Genomic DNA, 24028 nt, shown 5'->3' on the forward strand with positions numbered 1-24028 from the left:
CTCCAACATTTGCGATTACCTGTCTTGTTGATAATAGCTGATCTAATAGGTGTGAGGTGGTATCTCATTGTAGTTTTGATTTGCGTTTCTCTAATAACTAATGAAGATGAGCATCTTTTCATATATCTGTTGGCCATTTGTATTTCTTCCTGGGAGAAGTATCTGTTCATGTCCTCTTCCCATTTTTTTATTGGATTGTTTGTTTGTTTGTTGTTGAGTTTTATGAGTTCTTTGTATATTTTGGATATTAGGCCCTTATCTGAGCTGTTGTTTGAAAGTATCATCTCCCATTTAGTTGGCTGTCTGTTTGTTTTGTTGTCATACATAGGTAGGACATAAAAACGAGACTAAGAGACATGGACAAGAGTGTGGTGGTTGGGGGGGAAAGGAGGAGAGGGAGGAAGAGGGGGAGGGGAGAGGCACAAAGAAAACCAGATAGAAGGTGACAGAAGACAATTAGACTTTGAGTGATGGGTATGCAACATAATTAAATGTCAAAATAACCTGGAGATGTTTTCTCTGAACATATGTACCCTGACTTATTAATGTCACCCCATTAAAATTAATAAAAAAATAAAAATATAAAATAAAATAAAAAAACAAACTATAAATTTTTTGACCCCATAAAAATACCAAGTGCCTACAAACTTATTTAAATATAATTGACTTAATAATATTTCAGGGACATAAATGCCTTCAAAAAATTATAGCTCAAAAACCGACTATTATTATTGTTCCTCTAAATAATACTCAAAATAACTTTTAAACAAAACCTTAAATAACAATTAAATATTACTAAGTTTATAAAACAAATTGACAATCATTATCCCAAATCTAAACTCATTAATTTTCTTTAAAAAACTACTTTTATTCTACCAAAAATTGTTAAAAATTCTCTGAGTCAAAATAACACTTATTTCACTAATACAACTATTAAAAGCACCACCTAAAACAGTTTTTAACTATTATATCACAACCCATTTATTAAAAAAATAATAATAAACAAAAAAAGACAGATTATATCAAATTATACTATAGACTCAAATGGGTTACTTGTTTGTATAAATGCAGAAAATCATTACTTAAAAAAATCACAGAATTAATTATCTACTATACAAAATCACCTTATTTTATATATATTACAAAAGTAAATCTTTCATACTTATGTATGCCTACCTTGTATGTTCATAATTAATTCTGTGTTCTAAAATAAACCAATTAATCTCATTACCTGTATGACTTGTTCTTTTTATACATGTCTCAATTCCTCTATTAATTAAAATCAATCTGTTAATTCTATGTATATACTTAAAATTAGAACAAAAATCAGAATCCCTATTTATGTACATAGACAATTACAACCTCACCTAAAATATATTTAATAAATAAGACTCTTAAAAATATATTGATATATAACACTTTCAAAAAAAACTGAAATTACTTTCTAATACACCTTTATTAAATAATATACCTAATAAATTATTTAAACCCTGTTAAACATTTACAATTACAATATTAGAAACTTCTACAATAAGCACATTGTCATTGCTATTTTATGTTTTTGTATTTGCTTAGTTTAAAAAAAAAGCAACAGGCCCTGGCTGGTTGGCTCAGTGGTAGAGCGTGGGCCTGGCGTGCAGAAGTCCCGGGTTCGATTCCCGGCCAGGGCACACAGGAGAGGCGCCAGTCTGCTTCTCCGCCCCTCCTCCTCTCCTTCCTCTCTGTCTCTCTCTTCCCCTCTAGCAGCCGAGGCTCCATTGGAGCAAAAGATGGCAGGGACGCTGGGGATGGCTCCTTTGCCTCTGCCCCAGGTGCTAGAGTGGCTCTGGTTGCAACAGAGTGAAGCCCTGGATGGGCAGAGCATCGGCCCCTGGTGGGCGTGCCAGGTGGATCCTGGTCGGGTGCATGTGGGAGTCTGTCTGACTGCCTCCCCGTTTCCAGCTTCGGAAAAATACAAAAAAAAAAAAAAAGCAACAACGACGAGCCTCCTTGTACACCATAATGTTACAGAATAAACTAAAGAAAAAGGGGGGAGATGTAAAAGAAAAGCCAAAGCACCGTGTGACGTTCTGTTCTCATCTTGAGGAAGTAAAAGTTGAGACCAAGCATACATGACTGAAGGTGGTCGCACATCCAGGGAAGGCCTCAAGGATTCAATGCTTGGCCCTGCTGGAGCTTTCTGTAGGTCAGGAATCAGACAACAAATGGTGAAATGTTATGTCTCAAAAAGGGCAAGAAAAATCTAATCAATTTTGCAACACTAAATAATAAAATTGTACACTGTATTCTACTTATTAGATTCTCACACATGATGTCATGTTTCTGCTTAATAAATTAAATAGCTAATCTCTCCAAGACACCTCAATCCTGGAGAGATTGGGGTCCTCCACCTACAATATTGTTGCTGCCTCATTCCTTTCCAGCTCCTCGTCATAAAACCCTAACTACTAACAACAGTATACTTTAAATATGTGCAAAATTTAACAAATTCTGCATCTTAAATGTATCAGTTATGCTACAACAAAGCTGATTTTAGGTATTTCTAAATAAAGCATAACCACTAACATGTTATTACAATGGATAACTGTTAAACTACTACTGGTGAAAGAAAGAAAAGAAATGAATCATTCCAGCAAAGCAGAGTAAAAGAAAAGATAAAACAGGGTGGGGGTAGAAAATATAGTAAATGAGACATAAAAAAGATTATAGAAATATTACCAAATGTAAGTAATCACAACAAATATTCATGGTTTAAATTCTCTTATTAAAAGTTAAAATTTTTAAATAACTAATAGAAGTCAACTATATCACCTTTTTAAAAATATTAAAAAGTAATAGTTTCCTTGTAAAGGTGTGCCTAAAATAAAATGTCACAGAAATGTTGAAAATAAAGAGACAGATGATGACACAGTAGGAAATTACTAACCAGCCAAGGTGTTGAGAAAATAGGAACTAACCATCAAAATAATAATAATAATAATCATCATCATCATCATTTAGCTACAAGGAATGTAATTAGCAGATGGCCTTAAATTATTAATACCTTCAGGATTCATTTTAGATTTTGAATAAAGACCAAATTCTTCCCAGCCATTGACTAAGCATGAATATGTATCAGGATTTGGCCATTTCTGCTCATGAAAAAGACTCTTCTAAGAAGCAATCTTGGCCCTGTCCGGTTGGCTCAGTGGTAGAAAGTCGGCCAGGCAAGTGGATGTCCCAGGGTTCCATTCCCAGTCAGGGCACACAGGAGAAGTGACCATCTGCTTCTTTACCCTTCCCACTTTCCCTTCTTTCTATCTCTCTCTTCCCCTCCCGCAGCAAAGGCCTCACAGGAACAAGCTGGCCTGTGTTCTGAGGCTGGCACCATGGCCTCAGCTAAAATGGCTCCAGTTGCAACAGAGCAACGGCTCCAGATGGGGAGAGCATTGCCCCCTAGTGGGCTTGCTGGGTGGATCCCGGTCGGGCACATGCAGGAGTCTGTCTCTGCCTCCCTGCTTCTCACTTAAGAAAAATCAAAAGGTGAAGCAATCTTTGCTCCAGCGCTTGTCATTGGTTTGGCCCAGACTTTGCCCACTCTATATGGTGATCTTGGGCTTTCCCTCTTCTATCCTGCTTCTTCCTCTTTTTCCTTTCACAGGTTTTATTCAGATATGCATCATGGTCTGAAGGCTTTCCCTCCTGTATCCTACTTTCTGCCCCTGTAATCTCTCACAGGTGTTAACCTCTCTCCTATATTTAACCTTTATCATGTCTAAACTAAGTCCATTAAGCCTCTGCGGGCTGGAGGACCTAACTGATACCCCTGGTCCAATCTCTAGATTTCTCTGATTCAGCACATCTAAAGTGGATTTGGGGGATCTGTAGATAGTAATTCCCCTTGTCTAAGGTTTTGCTTTCCTCTGTTTTACTTACCCATGGTCAACTGTGGTTCAAAAATATTAAATGGGCCCTGGCCGGTTGGCTCAGTGGTAGAGCATTGGCCTGGCATGCAGGAGTCCTGGGTTCGATTCCCGGCCAGGGCACACAGGAGAGGCTCCCATTTGCTTCTCCACCCCTCCCCCTCTCCTTCCTCTCTGTCTCTCTCTTCCCCTCCCAGAGCCGAGGCTCCATTGGAGCAAAAGATGGCCCGGGCACTGAGGATGGCTCTGTGGCCTCTGCCTCAGGTGCTAGAATGCCTCTGGATGCAACAGAGCGATGCCCCAGATGGGCAGAACATCGCCCCCTGGTGGGCATGCCGGGTGGATCCCGGTTGGGCGCATTCCGGAAGTCTGTCTAACTGCCTCCCCATTTCCAGATTCGGAAAAATGCAAAAAAAAAAAAAATTAAATGGAAAACTCCAGAAATAAACAACCCATAAGTTTTTAATTGCATACTGTTCTGAATAACATGATGAAATTTTGCATTGTCCTGCTCCATCCCTCTTAAAACTTTTTCCAGTGTCTCTATGCTGTATAGTCTATAGCCCACCTGCCTGTTAGTCACTTAGTAGCTCTCAGTTTTCAGATCAACTGCCTTGGTACCACAGTGCCTGTGTTCAAGTAACATTTATTTTACTGAATAATAGGCCCCAAGCACAAGAGTAGTGATGCTCACAATGTAGATGTGCCAAAGAGAAGCCGTACAGTGTTTCCTTTACTTGAAAGGGTATGTACATGGAGGAAAAACATAGTGTATAGGGGATTCAGCACTGTCCACAGTTTCAGGCATCCACTGGGGTCTTAGAATGTATCCCCCACAGATAAAGAGGACCACTGTAATATTTTATTTCCCTATATGATTCTGATGTACAACTGCATTAACACCCCTGTAGTGGAAGATTTTAATAATATTCTTTTCTGTACAATGTAATTTAAAAACCACCTTGGGCCCTGGCCAGTGGTTCAGTGAATTGAGTGTTGGCCCAGTGTATGGATATCCTGGGTTCATTTCCTGGTCAGGGCACACAGGAGAAGTGACCATCTACTTCTCTACCCTTCCCTCTTCCCTTTCTCTCATTCTTCTCCTCCCACAGCCAGTGGCTTGATTGGTTCAGGCATGGCCCCAGGCTCTGAGGATACTCCTCAGCATGTCAGCCTCAGGTGCTAATACAGCTGGGTACTCAAGAACCGATCCCAGACAGGGTTGCTAGGTGTATCCCGGAGTCTGCCTCACTATCTCCCCTCCTCTCACTTAAAAGGAAAAAAAAAAAACAAAAACAAAAAACAAAACCATTTTGAAATCTTTCCTATGGTATCATTAACATGGTTGTTTTGACATTCAGTTTGATTTTGTTTTGTTTTTTAGTAATACTTAAACAGACATTTTTGTACCTAACTAACTATGAGCGTCATCACAACTAAGGAGAATTAAGAAGAGGTCCAGGACCAGGTTATGATGTCTATTGTGCACACAGCTTCATAATTATGTGGAATACTTAATGAATTGGTATTTTGGCCAACTCAAAATAGGTCAAAATGATTTGGTCAAATATTGTAGGAAAAAAGCTGCAGTTAGTCTTGCTCTCTTGTTTTTAGCTACAATTACTTTGCATACTTAGTGATGTAAGCACTTGGCAGAAAGCCACTTTTGTGTGTGCCCGACGCCTGTATAAGGCTATGGGTGTACTCCCTATGGGCAGTTTTCCCGTTTGCTCTCCTGCCGCAGCAAGAAGAGGTTTTCCCTGTTTGTTCACGCACCTGCCGCCTCCTTGAGAATCCAGTAAATGGAATGGCCCCACTGTTCTGTGGTCTGCCCAAGTCCAGTGTGAACCTCCCTGGCCTCAACCTTCTGCATTACAAACATCATGTGCCAAGTGCTATTATATTAGCTTTACATCCAAATAGATTTTTTAAAATGTTAAGGATAAGCATAGAATAACTAAAATGTCTGGAAGGATGACAATATGTTAAGACAAAATAACTGTCTTCAATGTTTCATATGCATAATTGAAGAATGAATATATTGTTTTAATTTCTATCATGATGAAAAATTTTAATGTTTTTTCTGCTGTGGAGAAACAATTTTTCATAAATAAAATATATTTTAATAATGCTGAAAATGATTGAAATACATATTCCTAATGTTTTATTCCACAGAAAATGGAAAAGAGGATTCTCATTCCATGCCAATTCTCGTAGTACATAGACCATATTTTATAGATTTCCAAGTCCTCATAATGCATATTTAGTTGCTTGTAGTCATTAAACATTTCTTGTTTGATAACTACAACACAATTGAATGAATACTATAAAATATACATTTTTAATTAATCATATCTGAAAAATTCTTGAGCATTAAATATCAGATTACAATCTCTATAGAGATATAATGAACTAAAGTCCTTATACATGTTCTCATTCTATTTCTCTCTTATCTCTCTCATAACATGACAAATGTAAATCTGGTTTATTAAACAGTATAATTCTTATTATCATTTCTACATCATGTTAGCTAACCGGTTGATTAAAAATAAAAGGTTGAAATTTTGCTGATATTAAACTAACAGTATTGGGAAAGGCCCAAACACAGTTTGAGGAAATGTAAATAGATACAACTTGACAAATCAATCAATAATAAAAATGCACAAGCCCTTTGACCTGGAAATTCCACTCAAGGGAATTACTCTATAAACATACTCAAACAAACACAGAGACACATGCACAAGAAACATTCTGTAGAGTATTGTTTATAATAGCAAAACAAAGAAAATAAAACAATCTAACTCTCCATTGCTACAATTGTGGTTAATTAAATTACAACACAACCATAGAGTGAAATTTTCTGTAGCCATTAGAAAGAATGAGGTAGGTCTGCTTATGCTAATAAAAGATTCCCAAGATATACTGTAGTATTAGCATTCTATAAGTACACAACAGCATTGCAGCACTTTCTCATTTGTGTATTGTCAAGGACATGTGTATGTATATGTACACAGATGTATACATCTATAGATATGCTGTAGGCACATAGAAATTTTCTGAAAGAATACATAAAAACTGTTAATGACTTCCTTCTGCAGAATTATTTCTTGAGAAAACCAGTTATCTTTATCTACTCTACTGAGCAATTTGAATATTTTATCATGAGCATGTGCTTTCTTTGTGACAATATCAGTTCTTCAGAAAACTAGCTGGTAGCAGCTAATAATCTAAAATTTTAATTGTGTAAAAAAATGAATGCAAATCCTTTGGAATGTCTGTGTCTTCTAAGAATCTTTGAAAATCTCATTTTAAAATAGGTCTTCCTTTCTAGAACTCTAAGTAAATGAAAACAGAAACTCTATTGTAGCTTGGTTCATTTTTCCCAGGGCTAGATTCCAGAAACTTATAAACTGTGGAGATTTGCCCCATCAACTTCACTTGAGAACACCTGAGATGTCTTCCCTCTCTTTGTAGTATCATAGAGTGGGTTGCTCTTTTCCAATTCCTGGTATAGGGCTGCAGTTCATCCTAAAAAAAATCTCAAAGTTAAAATCAATTCATAAAAGTCAAAAATCATTACAGAAATTACCTATGTTTTTGTAGCAGATGCTCTCAGCATAAGTGTCTATAAATAGCTATTTGTGTCTCTCAGCTTACATGAACATAGAGCAACACTTTTTTCTGATGTTTCATCAAAAAACATTTATTAATTACATGTCTCAGTGCCTGACAATAAAGGTTGAAGAAAAGTAAGAATAGAGAAGAATAAAATGGTATAAGATGTATTTCACAGAAGAGGATCAAAAACTTAGTAAGTTATGGTTATATGAGATTAATGAGTAAGATAGGTCTTAAACTTGGGTAAGAGGAAAATAATGATGATATTAAAAAAGGAAAGTCAAGAATTAGAGATGGTTTTATGGGGGAATAAACACCAATTCTGTTTCTCCAAAGACTACAGTTCGAACGAAGGATTTTGTATGATGCAGTTTGTGAAACAAAAATCTGGATTTAGGATGGTATATAAATAATACTTTTTTAAATTTATTTATATTTTTTTGTATTTTTTTTCTGAAGCTGGAAATGGGGAGAGACAGACAGACTCCCGCATGCGCCCTACCAGGATCCACCCGGCATGCCCACCAGGGGGTGACGCTCTGCCCACCAGGGGGCGATGCTCTGCAAACCTGGGACTTCTGGCCCTGGCCGGTTGGCTCAGCGGTAGAGCGTCAGCCTGGCGTGCGGGGGACCCCGGTTCGATTCCCGGCCAGGGCACTGAGGAGAAGCGCCCATTTGTTTCTCTACCCCCCCTCCTTCCTCTCTGTCTCTCTCTTCCCCTCCCACAGCCAAGGCTCCATTGGAGCAAAGATGGCCCGGGCACTGGGGATGGCTCCTTGGCCTCTGCCCCAGGCGCTAGAGTGGCTCTGGTCGCTGCAGAGCAATGGCCCAGAGGGGCAGAGCATCGCCCCCTGGTGAGCAGAGCACCGCCCCTGGTGGGCGTGCCGGGTGGATCTCGGTCGGGCGCATGCGGGAGTCTGTCTCTCCCCATTTCCAGCTTCAGAAAAATACGAAAAAAAAAAAAAACAACCCCGGGACTTCTGCATGCCAGGCCGACGCTCTACCACTGAGCCAACCCGCCAGGGCCTATAAATAATACTTGGTAGAGAATTAACAAACTAAATGCACCTTGCTATTAGCATTGCAAACTCAGAAATTTTACTTTTCTACTAAAACACTAATATTGATGTAAATTAAAAATTATGTGGCTAGATGTTCAAACTACATGGCTTAAAATCTGCAAATATTCTTTCAACATTTGGCAAATATTTTTTTAAATATTATCTTACTTCCTCAATAACTGGAGTAGGTTCTGTTTTTTACAAATTACATTTCCTGTAAAAATAAAAAGTTGGAGTAAATGGAGGAAATATTATTATTTAGATTGAAAATGAGAAAACAAAACAATATGCTATTGACAATTATGGCTCATTTTAATAGAAGCCACAATAAACCAAAATGAACTATCAGAATGGAGTGAGGAATGGTGCTAGTCGTTAATACACCCCAACAAGATAATTCTAGATTTTGAAAAGGGATGTGAAATTATGTAACAGGAGCTTGCTGTAACAGAATACATGCAATAACTCCTCTTTAGCACATGAAATAAATTATGGCAATTCTTTTCCCAAATAGTCAATTACCATGCACTGTCTCTCCCAAAATCCTGTCCTCAATGGCCTAATTCACTGTGCTTGCATACTGAGGTAAACTAGCAAAACCTTTATCATTCAGAGTAGTCTAACACATTCAGAATATGGGAGAAATGATCTTAATATCTTCATTTTACTCAGTCAAATCCTATTCCTAATACCTTCCTAATTCAAAAAAGCTGAAGAAGAAAAAATTATCATTCAATACCTGCAGCCAGTGATTTCCAAAAGCCAAATGAATCCCATGATGATCAAGATAATAAATATATGAAGAATGATATAGACAATGAGTAAGATTTTTGGTGTTTTGGCACCTGTATATATAGACACAAAAATATATGCTTTATTATTATTTAGCACTAAAAATAAATGAGCTATTAAGCCATGAAATAGACATGGAGGAAACTTAAATGCCTATTACTAAATGCAAGAAGCCAAACCCAAAAGGCTACATACTGCATGATTCTAACCATATCTGGAAAAGGCAAAACCATGGAGAAGAAGGGTTGCTAGAGGTCAGGGTGAAGAGAGAAGTGACTGGGTGGAGCATAGAGAAATTTCAGGGCAGTGAAACTGCTCTGTATAGAAACTGTAATAGTAAATACATGTCCTTTGTACATTTGTTAAAATTTACAGAATGTATGCCTAAACTAAACCCTAATGTAAACTACAATATTAACTTAGAGTGACAATGATGTATTCATGTAGCTCCATCTATTATAACAAAGGTGCCACAGTGGTGTGGGGCGTGCAGATAGAGGCCCTGCTCTGCATGCTTTGAGGTTGATGTATTTGTATAGGAACTCTGTGATTTACACTCAACTTTGCTCTGAACCTAAAACTAGTCTAAAAAAAAAAAACTTATTTAAAAAATAAAGGACATATACCTATATAAGTTTCAAGGATGTTTTACAGTACATGAAGTTCATTTCTGTGATTTTATTTTAAATGCTTCTGACTCATTAATCATTAAAATAATTGTTATAATAAAATTGCTTTCTCAGTTAGGACTTGAGGGTTTACGGAAGGACATCATCTTATCTCAGAATTTTGTCGCTTTAAGGATTCATGAAAGGCAAATTACTATAGCAGAGATGTAATATTTTGATCTCTGTTATAACAATAGCAGTGTTTCTCATTTCCAATATTCAGAAATAAATAGAAAGTTATAAGGGAGGTAGTTGGGAAAATAACACTAATTTTGAAGTCACTTCTTTACTAGGACATTGAACTAAAATAAATGCATGACATCAACACTGAATTATTTATTAACTGTTAGTAGCAATACAAAACTCAATCTGGCAAAAGGACAAGTCAACAAAGGAAGTGCCAGGCAGTGGTGTGCTTCTGGTGGTGGGTGAATGTGGTGGGGGTCAGCAGAGGGAGGTGAAGTCAGAGCTGAGCAAGCTGGCTGCAGGTTGATCCCTGGTCAGGGCACATACAAGAATCAACCAATGAATACATAATTAACTGGAACCATAAATCAATGTTTCTCTCTCTCTTTTTCTCTCTCTCTGAAATCAATGATTTTTTTTTAAAAAAGTACACAACTCAAGACAATTTATTACCAGACAGAAGGGAACATTGAATTCTTTTTATTTTAATTACTAAGGAATAAACCTCATTATAAAATATGGCTTCTTACAACAAATTTCTGCATTATTCTTCTAGATATACCTCTTAGTAAGAGAAGGAGATAACAGAGATGATGGAGAGAACTTCCTAGAGTGAAATTCTCCACACACTTCTTTTTTCCTTTGTACTATAATCCCCTGAAAGAATGAAAATATCAATCACAAAACTAGAATCACTTACCAGGATTTAGCTGTATGGACCAACTCCAGTTGCCAGTCTCATGGGAGACAGAGCAGGACACAAGAGACACATTGCTCTCTGCCCAGCGGCACGTACTCTGGACAGTCACTGTGCCATTGCCCCATTTTTCATGCTCAGAGACACACTCTCCCTCTGGGGTCCAGGAGATCTGGGCAGCCGGCTTCCCTGCAACTGCCTTGCACACCGCAGTTCTAGTCTCGCTTTGAATCAGGGTCATCTCAGGGGCCACTGCAGAGATGTAGGGAAAAACTTGAGTCTTAACACATTCGATATGGAATTTAAAGACATATCTTTCAGTCCCAAATCTCGTCATTTGAAACACCACAATGTACCATGTTCCTCACCTAACACATGGAGGTTATATGCATAATGGAAGTTCGCATTAGGTGTTACCACTGCACACTCGTAAGACCTATTATGAGTGATGGCCACTGCATCAATCTGAAGGGAAGAAGTCTGTTCAGGTCTGTAGGGCCAGATTATTCTCTCATCAGTACAATTTCCTGCGGTCTCATTTTTATCTCTCCTGTAGGATCTGCTGCAGAGAAGCTTGTCTCCGATGGTTATTTCCCATGTGATTAGCATCACATCTGTCAGTGGGGTAGGAGGGCAAGAAAGCTCAGCCTTTGTATTCACCAACACCTGCAGGAAAGTATTAACTGGACACACACACACATGCACAAAGAATGATAAAATAAAATCTCGGTAAGGAACTCAGTCTGTGAAATTTTCCACAACATATTACATAAAGTTGTACTAGAACATTACTCTGCTGGTGGTATTGTTCCAAAAATATTAGACTTTATTTTTATTTATAGACATTAAAAAATTAAACATTCACAAAATGTATTTAACATATTAAATCTAATCCAAAAAATTAACTCATTCTCTCTTATATTATGTGTTATTAGGTAATAGTTTATATTCCATGTGTAAGACATTCTTTAAGTATTTTGAAATTATTTCAGGAGTTTCAAGAAACAAAAAAATCACTTCTTAAATGACAAACACAATGAATCTTTTGGTCAGAGACCATTATATTTATTTTATAAGTCAAGCTCCTGGGGTAAAAATGGCATAATTAGTGATATGATATGATTATGTCCTTCTAAGTTTTGATGAGAAAGAATAAACCAGTAATATCAAATCTAAGTGCCTATCTCTATAGGTGGCACTTCAGACAAAAATAAATATGAAAGTAAATGGTATTAAATATAACTAAGATGGCATTCAGTTTGAATAAGCTGGAAACATTTGGAGAATCAGAAATATAGCAAAATAACAATTTTTCTTCCTTCTTTTTTCCTGTTCAGGTAAACACATTCTCAAAGAGTTCAACTGTAAACATTTCACACGAACTTTGTTCCCATATGATCACTCTAATTATAATATGATCATTAAATATAAAAGTTCACTCCTTTTGTAGATCTTTTAAATAATTTTTCCATTGATTTAAAGGGTGGTGGGATACAAGGAAAGAGAGAGAGAAAAGCTTCAAATCCCTGTTCTGCCTAGTTATTCTATTTAGTTGTGCACTCATAGATTGTTTCTTCTATGTGTCCTGACCAGGGAATAAACTCGCAACATCGGTGTGCTGGGACTATGCTTCATCCACTTACCACCCACCCAAGGCCCTTCTGTCCATCTTTGAAAGTAAAAATTAAGCTCGGCCACCAAAAAGTATTTTCCTACATGGAAAATTTTGTTAATTTCCCATTAATTGACAAAATGTATCCATTGTTGATAGGTGTTTGCTGAGAAGTGACTAGGTTTATCTATGACAACTCACCTGTAACAGAGGTGTCAGTAATTTTATCACTTTAACATGAGCAGAACCAGCTATAGTGGACAAAATTTTTATGTGAATGAAATCTGCTTGTACTGAATTCTGCACTTAGTTTCTCTCCTCTTCTTTGTTGATGTCACCTGCCTTTTCTGTGATGCATTCAAGCCTTTGAATTTCAAAGTCAAATTAAGATCACATACCCAGATGGAGAAAGAGGGAGGATTGTAAAATAGATCTGAGAGGCAGTAAAACCCACGCTCTTTCTACCATACCTTGTGGCATCCCTTAATAGAGTGGAACTCCAACTCAGCAAAGGCTTAAAGGCAACATAAGAACATAAGAACATGGCTTCTGGGAACAACTAGAGTTGTATGCGGGTTAGCATTCATGTGCACAAGGGAAAGATAAGACTAGAAGAAAAGAGACTGGTGAGGAGGCAAGTTGTAAAGGCTCTCCAATATTCTTGGGTATTTGAGCTATATGGCCTTTATGTTTTCCCTAATATTTAACCTCAGGATCTGACTCTTTTTTTTTTCTGAAGAGAGAGATAGGGATGCAGAAAGACAGACTCCCACATGTGCCTGACCAGGACTCACCTGGCAAGCCTGCTAGGGGGCGATGCTCTGCCCATCTGGTGTGTTGTTCCATTGCAACTAAAGCCATTCTAGCGCCTGAGGTGGAGGCTATGGAGCCATCCTCAGCGCCCAGGCCAACCTTCCTCCAATGGAGCCTGGGCTGTGTGAGGGAAAGAGACAGACAGAGACAAAGTAGAGGGGGAAGGGTGGAGAAGCAGATGGGGGCCTCTCCTCTGTGCCCTGGTCAGAAATTGAAACCAGGATTTCCACACACCAAGCCTATGCTCTACCACTAAGCTAACCAGTCAGGGCCTGACTCTATTCTTTAAAAAAGAAATTACTAGCTAATCACATAAACATATGCATTTTGACAGGACCACAGTATCCAGAGAAGTAACTCCAATGGTGAGGAATCTAGCTCAGTGGATATTCTGTATTCTTTCACCTTCCTACATTCTATAACTTTCAGTCAATCACCCCTCTCCTTTATAATGATAGTTTTTATGGAATTTGCAATTATTTTATCCTGTCTTCACCCTCCTTTTTTCTTTTTGATACCTGTAGTGATCATTTACAATGGCTAGCCACTCCCCCACATTCAATAGGGTTTAGCACTTAACACAACTATTCTCCATACACTCCTGTGATCAGCTAGGGTGATTTCTCCTCCTACGTCACTGAAGAGATAGAGGGTAGAGTCTCACTTTTGCTCCAGAATCAGCAGTCATAGCCCATCTTTTCTGGATCTTTCATCTATTAATATTTCCCCATCTTGCTTAGCAGTAAAAACACAGACAATTTGCATTTGAGCTTTTTTTTTTCTTACTTCCATCACCTAGTTTAAGTCCCTATCAACTCCTAACTTCTGTATCTATCTCAAAACTCACCTGTCTTCAATTCATACCTTACATTACAACCAGGTACATCATTCTAAAACATAAATGTGATTCAATCAACTCTAAGACCCTTCAGAGATCTCTCCCTGCCTGAAGAAAACATTCAATGCCTTTGTATTGTCTTTGAAAGCCCTCTTTTGCACATTGACCCACCTTTCCAATCCTATCACTCCCGATTTTCTCCCACATTTCAGAAAGAAAACACAAGTGTGCCAGCATTTCTCTGTCTTTCCTCACATTATTCTGTGGTCTGGTAAGCCCTGCACAATACTCTTTGTCTATTATAACACCCCTTTTCCTTTAAGACTCAGTTCATGTGATGCATCCTCGTGAAGCCCTCTCCGAGCTTGGTGCCAACAGCTCCCTCCTCTAGACTCCTGGTACATGGGATAGGATAGCTGTGTTTGTGTCTGTGTGCCCCTGAGCTCCCTGAGGGCTCTCTCATAGTCCTGCTCATCTTGCTCAACTTTGTAGTTCCTGTAAAGCCCAGCACCATGCCTGATAGAGAAAGCTCCATAGTTTTCAAATGAAATTCAGCTGCTTTGGGGGAGGAGGAATGAGTCATTCAGGGTCCTTCATGCCTCAACATCAGATCACCATATTCTTCTCCTGGGCACAAGGCTGGCCCTCAGACCAGACTATCTACTATGTTTCCCAGGCAGTTCAACATTCCATCCTTCCATTACTGGCCTCTGGGGGGTGGGGGAGTATATTATCTTCTGTAGGAGGCTTTAAGTGGTTCTGCTTTCCATCCACAGGTAAAACTAGAAAAATAATCAGATGAAACTAATTGAAATCAATTGCAGTTACTTAAACAAAATGGAAGGTGCTATTTTTCCACCAAAACTTATGTACAATATAATAGAAAATCGGTTAACCATAACTAAATTACATTAAAAGCCTTGTGGAACAAATTAGAATTATTCTATCATTAAATGGAAAAATATGTTAACATTTGAAAATTATTCATAAGCTATTCATCAATAATTTCCCACTTAAACTACTGGTCAGGATAGCCACATAGTTAAATGCAGTACTAAAATCCTCCCACAACCATGTCAAAATTACAACTAAACTATAGAACAACCGTAATTTAGAACCATATGAAATCTAGTTAACTATAAATCCTAAAACTAAGGATTTAAAGAAGAAGCCACACTCAGACCAGTAGGAGGGGCAGAGATGCAGAGTGAGCTGGTCCCAATCTCACTTATGGTGGCTTAACATTGGGAAGACTATCTCAGCTGTGAAGGTTCCCCCTGAGGAGCAATGAATTCCAGCCTCACACCCGGCCTCCAAGCCCGGGGTTCCAGAACCAGGAAGAGAAGCTCCCATTATTTCAGTTTGTAACAACCAACATGATTTGTGGCTTAGTGAGAGGGAGGGCTGTGGAAGTCCCAAGCAGCTCCTCTTAAAGGGCCCTCACACAGACTTACTCAAACTTAACCCCTCTGAGCTCCAGCACTGAGGCAGCAGCTTGAAAGGAACCAGGGACACACAGGGAGCGACTGGATTGTCTCACATCAGGTTAAGAGCTGGAAGGCAGTTTTCTGTCAGTAAAAAGTGCTGGCAAAGGCCACTGTTCCTTTTCTAAAACCCCTCCCCCCAACAGAGCCGGGAGGTGTGCGCCTTATCTCGGTTTCCATCTACCTGGCTCATAGTATTCACTCTGCCTGGTGATCCCATTTCTAGTGCTCTTTCCATACAAATGTCTTCTCTTGTCACATGCCTCAGACTTTACTCAACTCTCTGAAACAAGCAGCATCTGGGCTCTACTTACGCTGTACCTCTTGCTAAGTGGTCCCAGGCCTCGCACTAGCAGAAGCCTCCCTTGGTTCACAGCTTGGCCAAATATCAGAGGGCCTTACGTCCCATTTGTGCCAGTGATGGTAATATAACAGACTATGTTAAGACTTGTGCTAATATTGGCACCCCTTTATATAATATAAATCTTTTGACTGCAGCAATTAAGAAAACTAGTTCCTATAAATCAAAGACTAAGTGTTTTAATTGCAGAAAATTAGGGCATATGAAAAAAGATTGTCACTAGAGTCTGCAAAAACAAGAAACTAATCTATCTTATCAAAAAAAATCAAATCAAAATTCTAAACCAAACCTCCTAATCTGTTTCCTCAGTGCCAAAAGAGATTTCACTGGGTCCGTGAATATAGGTCTCAATTTCATGAGAATAATTAGTCTTTAGAAAATTTGAGAAACTACCAGATAGGCTCAACTCAGGGCCCGACAAACAATGCAAGCACATATCCAGTCAGCAATGGGTTAATGCAGCAGCAGCCTCAAGAAAGCAGGTCTCCAACCTCATCATACAACAACTGAGAGTGCAGCCTTAGATCTATCGGCACTAAAACCTGTTATGTTACATCCATCTAAAAAAGTAGTTAAAATAAAACAGAAATTTATAGACCAAAAGGAATTTTATTTACAAAAGGAAACAATAGGACTTCTAATAGAAACAGTTTGACTTCTCAAAGAATTCAAGTACATCCTGATATAATAGAGAGTGATAATAAAAAGACATTTAAATAATAATGTCTATAAATGCTTCTTATACTATTACTCCTGAAAATAAGATAGCTCAATTACTTATTCTGCATTATATTAAAAGGCATGCTAAACCCATTCAGAAAGAAGGGGAATTTGGATGAGAAAGAAAATTTATTGGCAAACCTTCATTAAAAATTAAAGACCAAAAATTACCGTACAAATATCAAAAAACTTTAAGACACAGGTGCTGATTTTACCATATCTCTTCTCAATACTATCCAAAAAATTGGCCTCTTACAAATATCAATACAGTATTTACTGGCGTTAATATATTAGCAAATATTCAACACAGTACAAAAAATTTTTTTTCTTTTGTATTTTTCTGAAGCTGGAAACGGGGAGAGACAGTCAGACAGACTCCCGTATGAGCCCGACCAGGATCCACCCAGCACGCCCACCAGGGGCGATGCTCTGCCCACCAGGGGGCGATGCTCTGCCCCTCTGGGCCATCGCTCTGCAGCGACCAGAGCCACTCTAGCGCCTGGGGCAGAGGCCAAGGAGCCATCCCCAGCGCCCGAGCCATCTTTGCTCCAATGGAGCCTTGGCTGCGGGAGGGGAAGAGAGAGACAGAGAGGAAGGAGCGGGGGGGTGGAGAAGCAAATGGGCACTTCTCCTATGTGCCCTGGCCGGGAATCGAACCCGGGTCCCCCACACGCCAGGCCGACGCTCTACCACTGAGCCAACCAGCCAGGGCCCAATAAAGTACAAAAATTTTTAAATGTCAAGGACCAGAAGGTCAACAGACAAGTCTGCAATCCTATATTATGAACATTTCCATTAATTTGTGAAATAGAGATTTATTACAACAATGGAAAGTTTACCTTCCTATACCTTAGATATTTCCTTAGACAAAAAACATTATGAATAATATGGAATATAGTTTCTATACTAGGCTTGGATAAAACAACCCCAATTCCAATAAAATTACTCAGACAGAACCAAAATTAAATGGAACCGAGATTGGATTTCCAAATTTAGACTAATGGCCACTGTTCAAGAAGAAGCCTCCTCCCTATATACATTACCCTTAAAATGGTTAACAGACAAGCCAGTATGAATAAAACAATGGCCTTTATCGAAAAAAAATTAAAAGCACTTAAACAACTGACAAAAAACAACTATAAACAAACCATATAAAAACCCTCTACTAGCCCTCGAACCTCTCATTATTATTTGCTAAAAAAAAAAAAAAAAAAAAAAAATCAGGAAAATGAAGAATGCTAATATAGTGGTACCTTGAGATACGAGCAGATCAACATACAATATTTTTTTTTAATATGAAGCTCCGGGTTGGATTGAACCAACTCAACATAGTCTGTCAGATCCAGTTTATCATCATTTGCTACAAATTTTTTTAAAGATATGAGCTGCAACTCAGTTTGTAATTTTGTTTGAGATCTGAGCGAAATTCCGAGATACAAGTCATGATTTGGGAAGCTGCACTAGTTGTCATGTTAGCACTCAGGTGAGGTATCAGCAGCACAACACCAGCATCTCGCTCTTTCTCACATGTTACCGGCAAAATCAAGTTGAATCTCATGGACTGTAATCGTTCTTTTATCATTTTTGCATTTTTATTAACTTTTTTGTGACTATCATGGGGCTGAGGAAAGTGAGTGTAAAGGACAGTGGTGAGAAGAAGAAGAGAATGATGTCAAAAGAAGTAAAGCAAGAAATAATAGAAAAACATGAGCGTGGTGTACGAGTGATTGAACTGGCAAGGCTGTACGACCGCAATACGTCTACAATTTGTACCATTCTTAAACAAAAGGATGCCATCAAAAGCGCAAATCCAGTGAAAGAAGCTACAATTCTGTCCCAATTATGGACAAATATCCATGAAGAAATTGAGAAGCTTCTGCTGGTGTGGGTGAAAGAGAAAGAGCTGGCAGGAGATACAGTGACAGAGACTGTATATGCAAAAAGGCACGTATTACTTATGGCAACTTAAAGAAGAAAGAATCATCAACCTCAAAAGAGGCAGCAGAAGATACATTTAAGGCAAGTCATGACTGGTTTGAAAATTTCAAGAGGTCTGGCATCCACTTGGTGGTGAGGCATGGTGAAGGTATGAGTGCAAACGTTAAGGCAGCTGAGGAGTACATGTCACGTTTTGCCTACCGCAAAGGAAAGCTACATCGCCCAACAAGTGTTCAACTGTGAAGAAACAGGATTGTTTTGGAAAAAAATGCCCTGGAGGAATTTCATCACCACAGAGAAGAAGCTGCCAGGCCATAAACCCATGAAGGACCGTCTGATCCTTGCACTGTGTGCAAATGCTAGTGATGACTGTAAAGTAAAGCCACTCCTAGTGTATCATTCCAAAATCCTCAAACCTTTAAGACTCACAAGATTCTTAAAGAAAAACTGCAGGTTATGTGGCATGCCTATGCTAGGGCATGGGTTATAGGGCAGTTTTTTATTGAATGAGTAAATCTCATCTTTGGTCTTACAATGAAGAAATATCTTCAAGAAAATAAACTCCCGAAGAAAGCATTACTAATCTTGAAAATGCTCCAGCCCACTCACTTGGTCTTGAAGATGGCATTCTCAATGAGTTCAAATTCGTGAAAGTCCTCTACCTCCCACCCAACACGACTTCAATCTTTCAACCTATGGATCAGCAGGTCATTTCCAACTTTAAAAAGCTTTACACAAAGCGCTTGCTCTGCCACTGCTTTGAGGTGACTGAGAATACAAATCTAATCCTTTGAGAATTTTGGAAATAATCACTACATCGTGATATGTTTACACATTATTGACTTGGCATGGCAAGAGGTCACAAGAAGAACCTTGAACTTGGCATGGAAAAAGTTATGACCTGATGTTGTTGCAGACAGGGACTTCAAAGGATTCGAACCAGAGACCGAGACTGAGGTAGAAGCGTTGGAGGAAATTGTGTCCCTCGAAAAGTCGATGGATCTGGAGGTAGATGAGGTTTGACGTAAACAAGCTCGTTGAGGAACATAAGGAGGAACTCTCAACTGAGGAGTTAAAGGAGCTATGAATGATGCAACATACAGAGCTTCTGCAAGAGATTAGTAGTGAGGAGGAGGTAGAGTCGGAGGAAGTGATTTCTACAAGTTAAATTAAAAACATGCTGGCAATGTGGGAGAAGCTTTCAAGTTTCATTGGAAAAAAACACCCAGAAAAAGTTTCAACTGATTATGCTTCAGCACATTTTAATGACACTAATTTGTCACATTTCCATAACATTTTAAAATGCAGGCAAAAGCAAACTGCTTTGTATAGATTTTTAATCAAAAGTCCTGCAAGTGAAAATGCCAAAAAAATGCAGCCAAAAAGGCAAAAACAGGTGATGATTAAATAAAAAATATGTAATGTTAAGCTTAGGTTAAGTTTAAAGTTAAGAAAGTGCTTTTTTTTTTTTTTTTTTTTTTTTACAATTAAGTCTTTGTGGTTTCATTTTAAGTAAAGAAAGTGCAGTTTTAGTTTTGTTTAAAGTAAAGAAAATGCAGTTTTAGTTTACATTTAGTGTTAAGAAAGTGCAGTTTTAGTTTACGTGTCTACAGTGCCTGCATCCCTTCTTCCCTCCCTCCTCCTCCACCATTCACCTCCGTTAGCTGCACTCATCTGTCTCTAAGGTAAGAATACAGTACTAAATAACACTTTTTTCTTTTATTTTATATATTGTTTTTTGCATTAGGAAAGTATACATGTGTGTTTCTTAATTACAAACATGTCTTTTTCCATAATTTAGGATGGTTTGGGGATGTTTCACAGTGCTGGAACAGATTAAATCTATTTCAGTTATTTTAAATGGGAGAAATTTCTTTGATATACGAGTTGACTGACTTATGAGCTCGGTTACAGAACAAATGAAACTCGTATCTCAAGGTACCACTGTAAATTTAAAAACTATAAGTAAAATAGTTCAACTTATAGAAGCATTACAACCTGGACTTCCTGTCCCCTCAGCCGTACCTAAAAATTAGCCTCTTAGTATAATTAATCTAAAAAATTGCTTTTTAAAAATTCCTTTCGAGCCCCAAAATAGAAAAAAAATTTGCCTTTACTATACCTTCTCCAAATCACCAAACTCCAACAATAAGTTATCAATAAAAAATACTTTCCTGCATAATAATTAATAGCCCTACTTTGTGTCAAGTTTTTAAAAATCAACCCTTAAAAAAATTAAAAAGTTTCTATCCTCTATAATAATACATTATATAAATGACATTTTATTTGCCATTTATAAGCTAAAAAAATTTTTAACTTAATTTAATAATTACAAAAAAATTCAAAATACATTTCCTATTCAATATTTAAACAATATTAATAAAAATATTATAATTCCTCAAAAAATTCAAATTCAAAAAATACATTATCCACATTAAATAATTTTCAAAAACTATTAAAAAACATTAATTGACTTCTTTCCATAATAAATAACCCCATTTATCAACTTACTCATTTATTTAATATATTAAAAATTAAATCTAATTTAAATAGTCCAAAACAATTAACATCTAAAACTTTACAAAAGTTACAATAAATTAAGAAACAAATTTTTTAATACTCAAGTCAACATATAAATACTAATTTACCCAAATATTTATTAATTATGCCCTCACCACATTCCCCTACAAAAATTTTATAACAAAAATAAACTATATTTTATTCTGTATAATGTTATCAAGATCCATCCATGTTGTTGTAAATGATCCAATGTCACATCATATCTTATGGCTGAGTAGTATTCCATAGTGTATATGTACCACATCTTCTTTATCCAGTCATCTATTGAAGGGCTTTTTGGTTGTTTCCATGTCTTGGCCACTGTGAGCAATGCTGCAATGAACATGAGGCTGCATGTGTCTTTACGTACCAATGTTTTTGAGTTTTGGGGATATATACCCAGTAAAGGGATTGCTGGGTCATATGGTAGTTCTATTTTTAGTTTTTTGAGGAACCACCATACTTTCTTCCATAATGGTTGTATTACTTTATATTTCCACCAACAGTGGATGAGAGTTCCTTTTTCTCCACAGCCTCTCCAACACTTGCTATTTACCTGTCTTGTTAATAATAGCTAATCGAACAGGTGTGAGGTGCTATCTCATTGTAGTTTTGATTTGCATTTCTCTAATAACTAATGAAGATGAGCATCTTTTCATATATCTGTTGGCCATTTGTATTTCTTCCTGGGAGAAGCGTCTGGGGCGGAGGGAGAGGGGAAGAGGAAGGGGAGGGGCACAATGACAACCAGATAGAAGGTGACGGAGGACAATTTGACTTTGGGTGATGGGCATGCAACATAATTAAATGTCAAAATAACCTGGAGATGTTTTCTCTGAACATATGTACCCTGATTTATTAATGTCACCCCATTAAAATTAATAAAAATATAAAAATATAAAATAAAACAAAAAACAAATTATACTTAAATAAATTTTTTACCCCATAAAAATACCAAGTGCCTACAAACTTATTTAAATATAATTGACTTAATATTTCAGAGACATAAATGCCTTCAAAAAATTATAGCTCAAAAAAACAACTATTATTATTGTTCCTCTAAATAATACTCAAAATAACTTTTAAACAAAACCTTCAATAACAATTAAATATTACTAAGTTTATAAAACAAATTGACAATCATTATCCCAAATCTAAACTCATTAATTTTCTTTTAAAAACTACTTTTATTCTACCAAAAATAGTTAAAAATCCTCCAAGTCAAAATAACACTTATTTCACTAATACAACTATTAAAAGCACCACCTAAAACAGTTTTTAACTATTATATCATAACCAATTTATTAAAAAATAATAATAAACAATTTTAAAAGTCAGATTATATCAAATTATACTATAGACTCAAATGGGTTACTCATTTGTATAAATGCAGAAAATCATTACTTAAAAATAAAATCACAGAATTAATTGTCTACTATACAAAATCACCTTATTTTATATATATTACAAAAATAAACCTTTCAGACTTATGTACTCCTCCTACCTTGTATGTACATAATTAATTCTGTGTTCTAAAATAAACCAATTAATCTCATTACCTGTATGACTTGTTCTTTTTATACATGTCTCAATTCCTCTATTAATTATAATCAATCTGTTATTCTATGTATATATTTAAAATTAGAACAAAAATCAAAATACCTGTTTATGTACATAGACAATTACAAAACTCACCTAAAATATATTTAATAAATAAGATTCTAAAAATATATATATAACACTTTCAAAAAAACTGAAATTACTTTCTAATACACCTTTATTAAATAATATACCTAATGAATTATTTAAACTAAACCCTGTTAAACATTTACAATTACAGTATTAGAAACTTCTACAATAAGCACATTAATTGTCATTGCTATTTTATGTTTTTGTATTTGCTTAGTCTAAAAAAAAGGAAAAACGACGAGCCTCCTTGTACTCCATAATGTTACAGAATAAATTAAAGAAAAAGGGGGAGATGTAGAAGGAAAGCCAAAGCACTGAGTGACTTTCTATTCTCATCTTGAGGAAGTAAAGGTCGAGACCAAGCATACATGACTGAAGGTGGTCGCACATCCAGGGAAGGCCTCAAGGACGTGATGCTTGGCCCTGCTGGAGCTTTCTGTAGGTCAGGAATCAGACAGCAAATGGTGAAATGTTATGTCTCAAAAAGGGCAAGAAAAATCTAATCAATTTTGCAACATTAAATAATAAAATTGTACACTGTATTCTACTTATTATTTTCTCATGCATGATGTCATGTTTCTGCTTAATAAATTAAATAGCTAATCTCTCCAATACACCTCAATCCTGGAGAGAATGAGGTACTCCACTTGCAATATTCTTGCCTCCTCATTCCTTTGTGGCTCTTCTTCATGAAACTCTAGTTGCTAACAACAGTATACTTTAAATATGTGCAAAATTTAACAAATTTTGCAGCTTAAATGTATCAGTTATGCCACAACAAAGCTGATTGTAGATATTTCGAAATGATGCATAACCACTAATATGCTATTGCAATGGATAACTGCTAAACTACTACAGGTGAAAGAAAGAAAAGAAATTAATCATTCCAGCAAAGCAAGTAAAAGAAAAGATAAAACAGGGTGGGGGTAGAAAACATAGTAAATGAGACATAAAAAAGATTGTAGAAATATTACCGAATGTAAGTAATCACAACAAATGTTCATGGTTTAAATTCTCTTATTAAAAGTTAAAATTTTTAAATAACTAATAAAAGTCAACTATATCACCTTTTTAAAAATATTTAAAAGTT

General features: G+C 36.9%; 1 non-coding gene and 1 pseudogene across 1 annotated transcript; both read right to left on the bottom strand.

The window, feature by feature from the left end:
- Positions 1-7305: 7305 nt before the first annotated feature.
- Positions 7306-18334, bottom strand: LOC136311682 (cell surface glycoprotein CD200 receptor 1-like; annotated as a pseudogene).
- LOC136312413 (small nucleolar RNA SNORD69) lies at positions 18045-18121 on the bottom strand. The gene has a single exon (XR_010726996.1). It is a non-coding gene; the product is annotated as a small nucleolar RNA SNORD69 (small nucleolar RNA).
- Positions 18335-24028: the final 5694 nt, after the last annotated feature.

This window comes from Saccopteryx bilineata, chromosome 8 (assembly GCF_036850765.1).
Source record: "Saccopteryx bilineata isolate mSacBil1 chromosome 8, mSacBil1_pri_phased_curated, whole genome shotgun sequence".
Classification (NCBI taxonomy): domain Eukaryota; kingdom Metazoa; phylum Chordata; class Mammalia; order Chiroptera; family Emballonuridae; genus Saccopteryx; species Saccopteryx bilineata.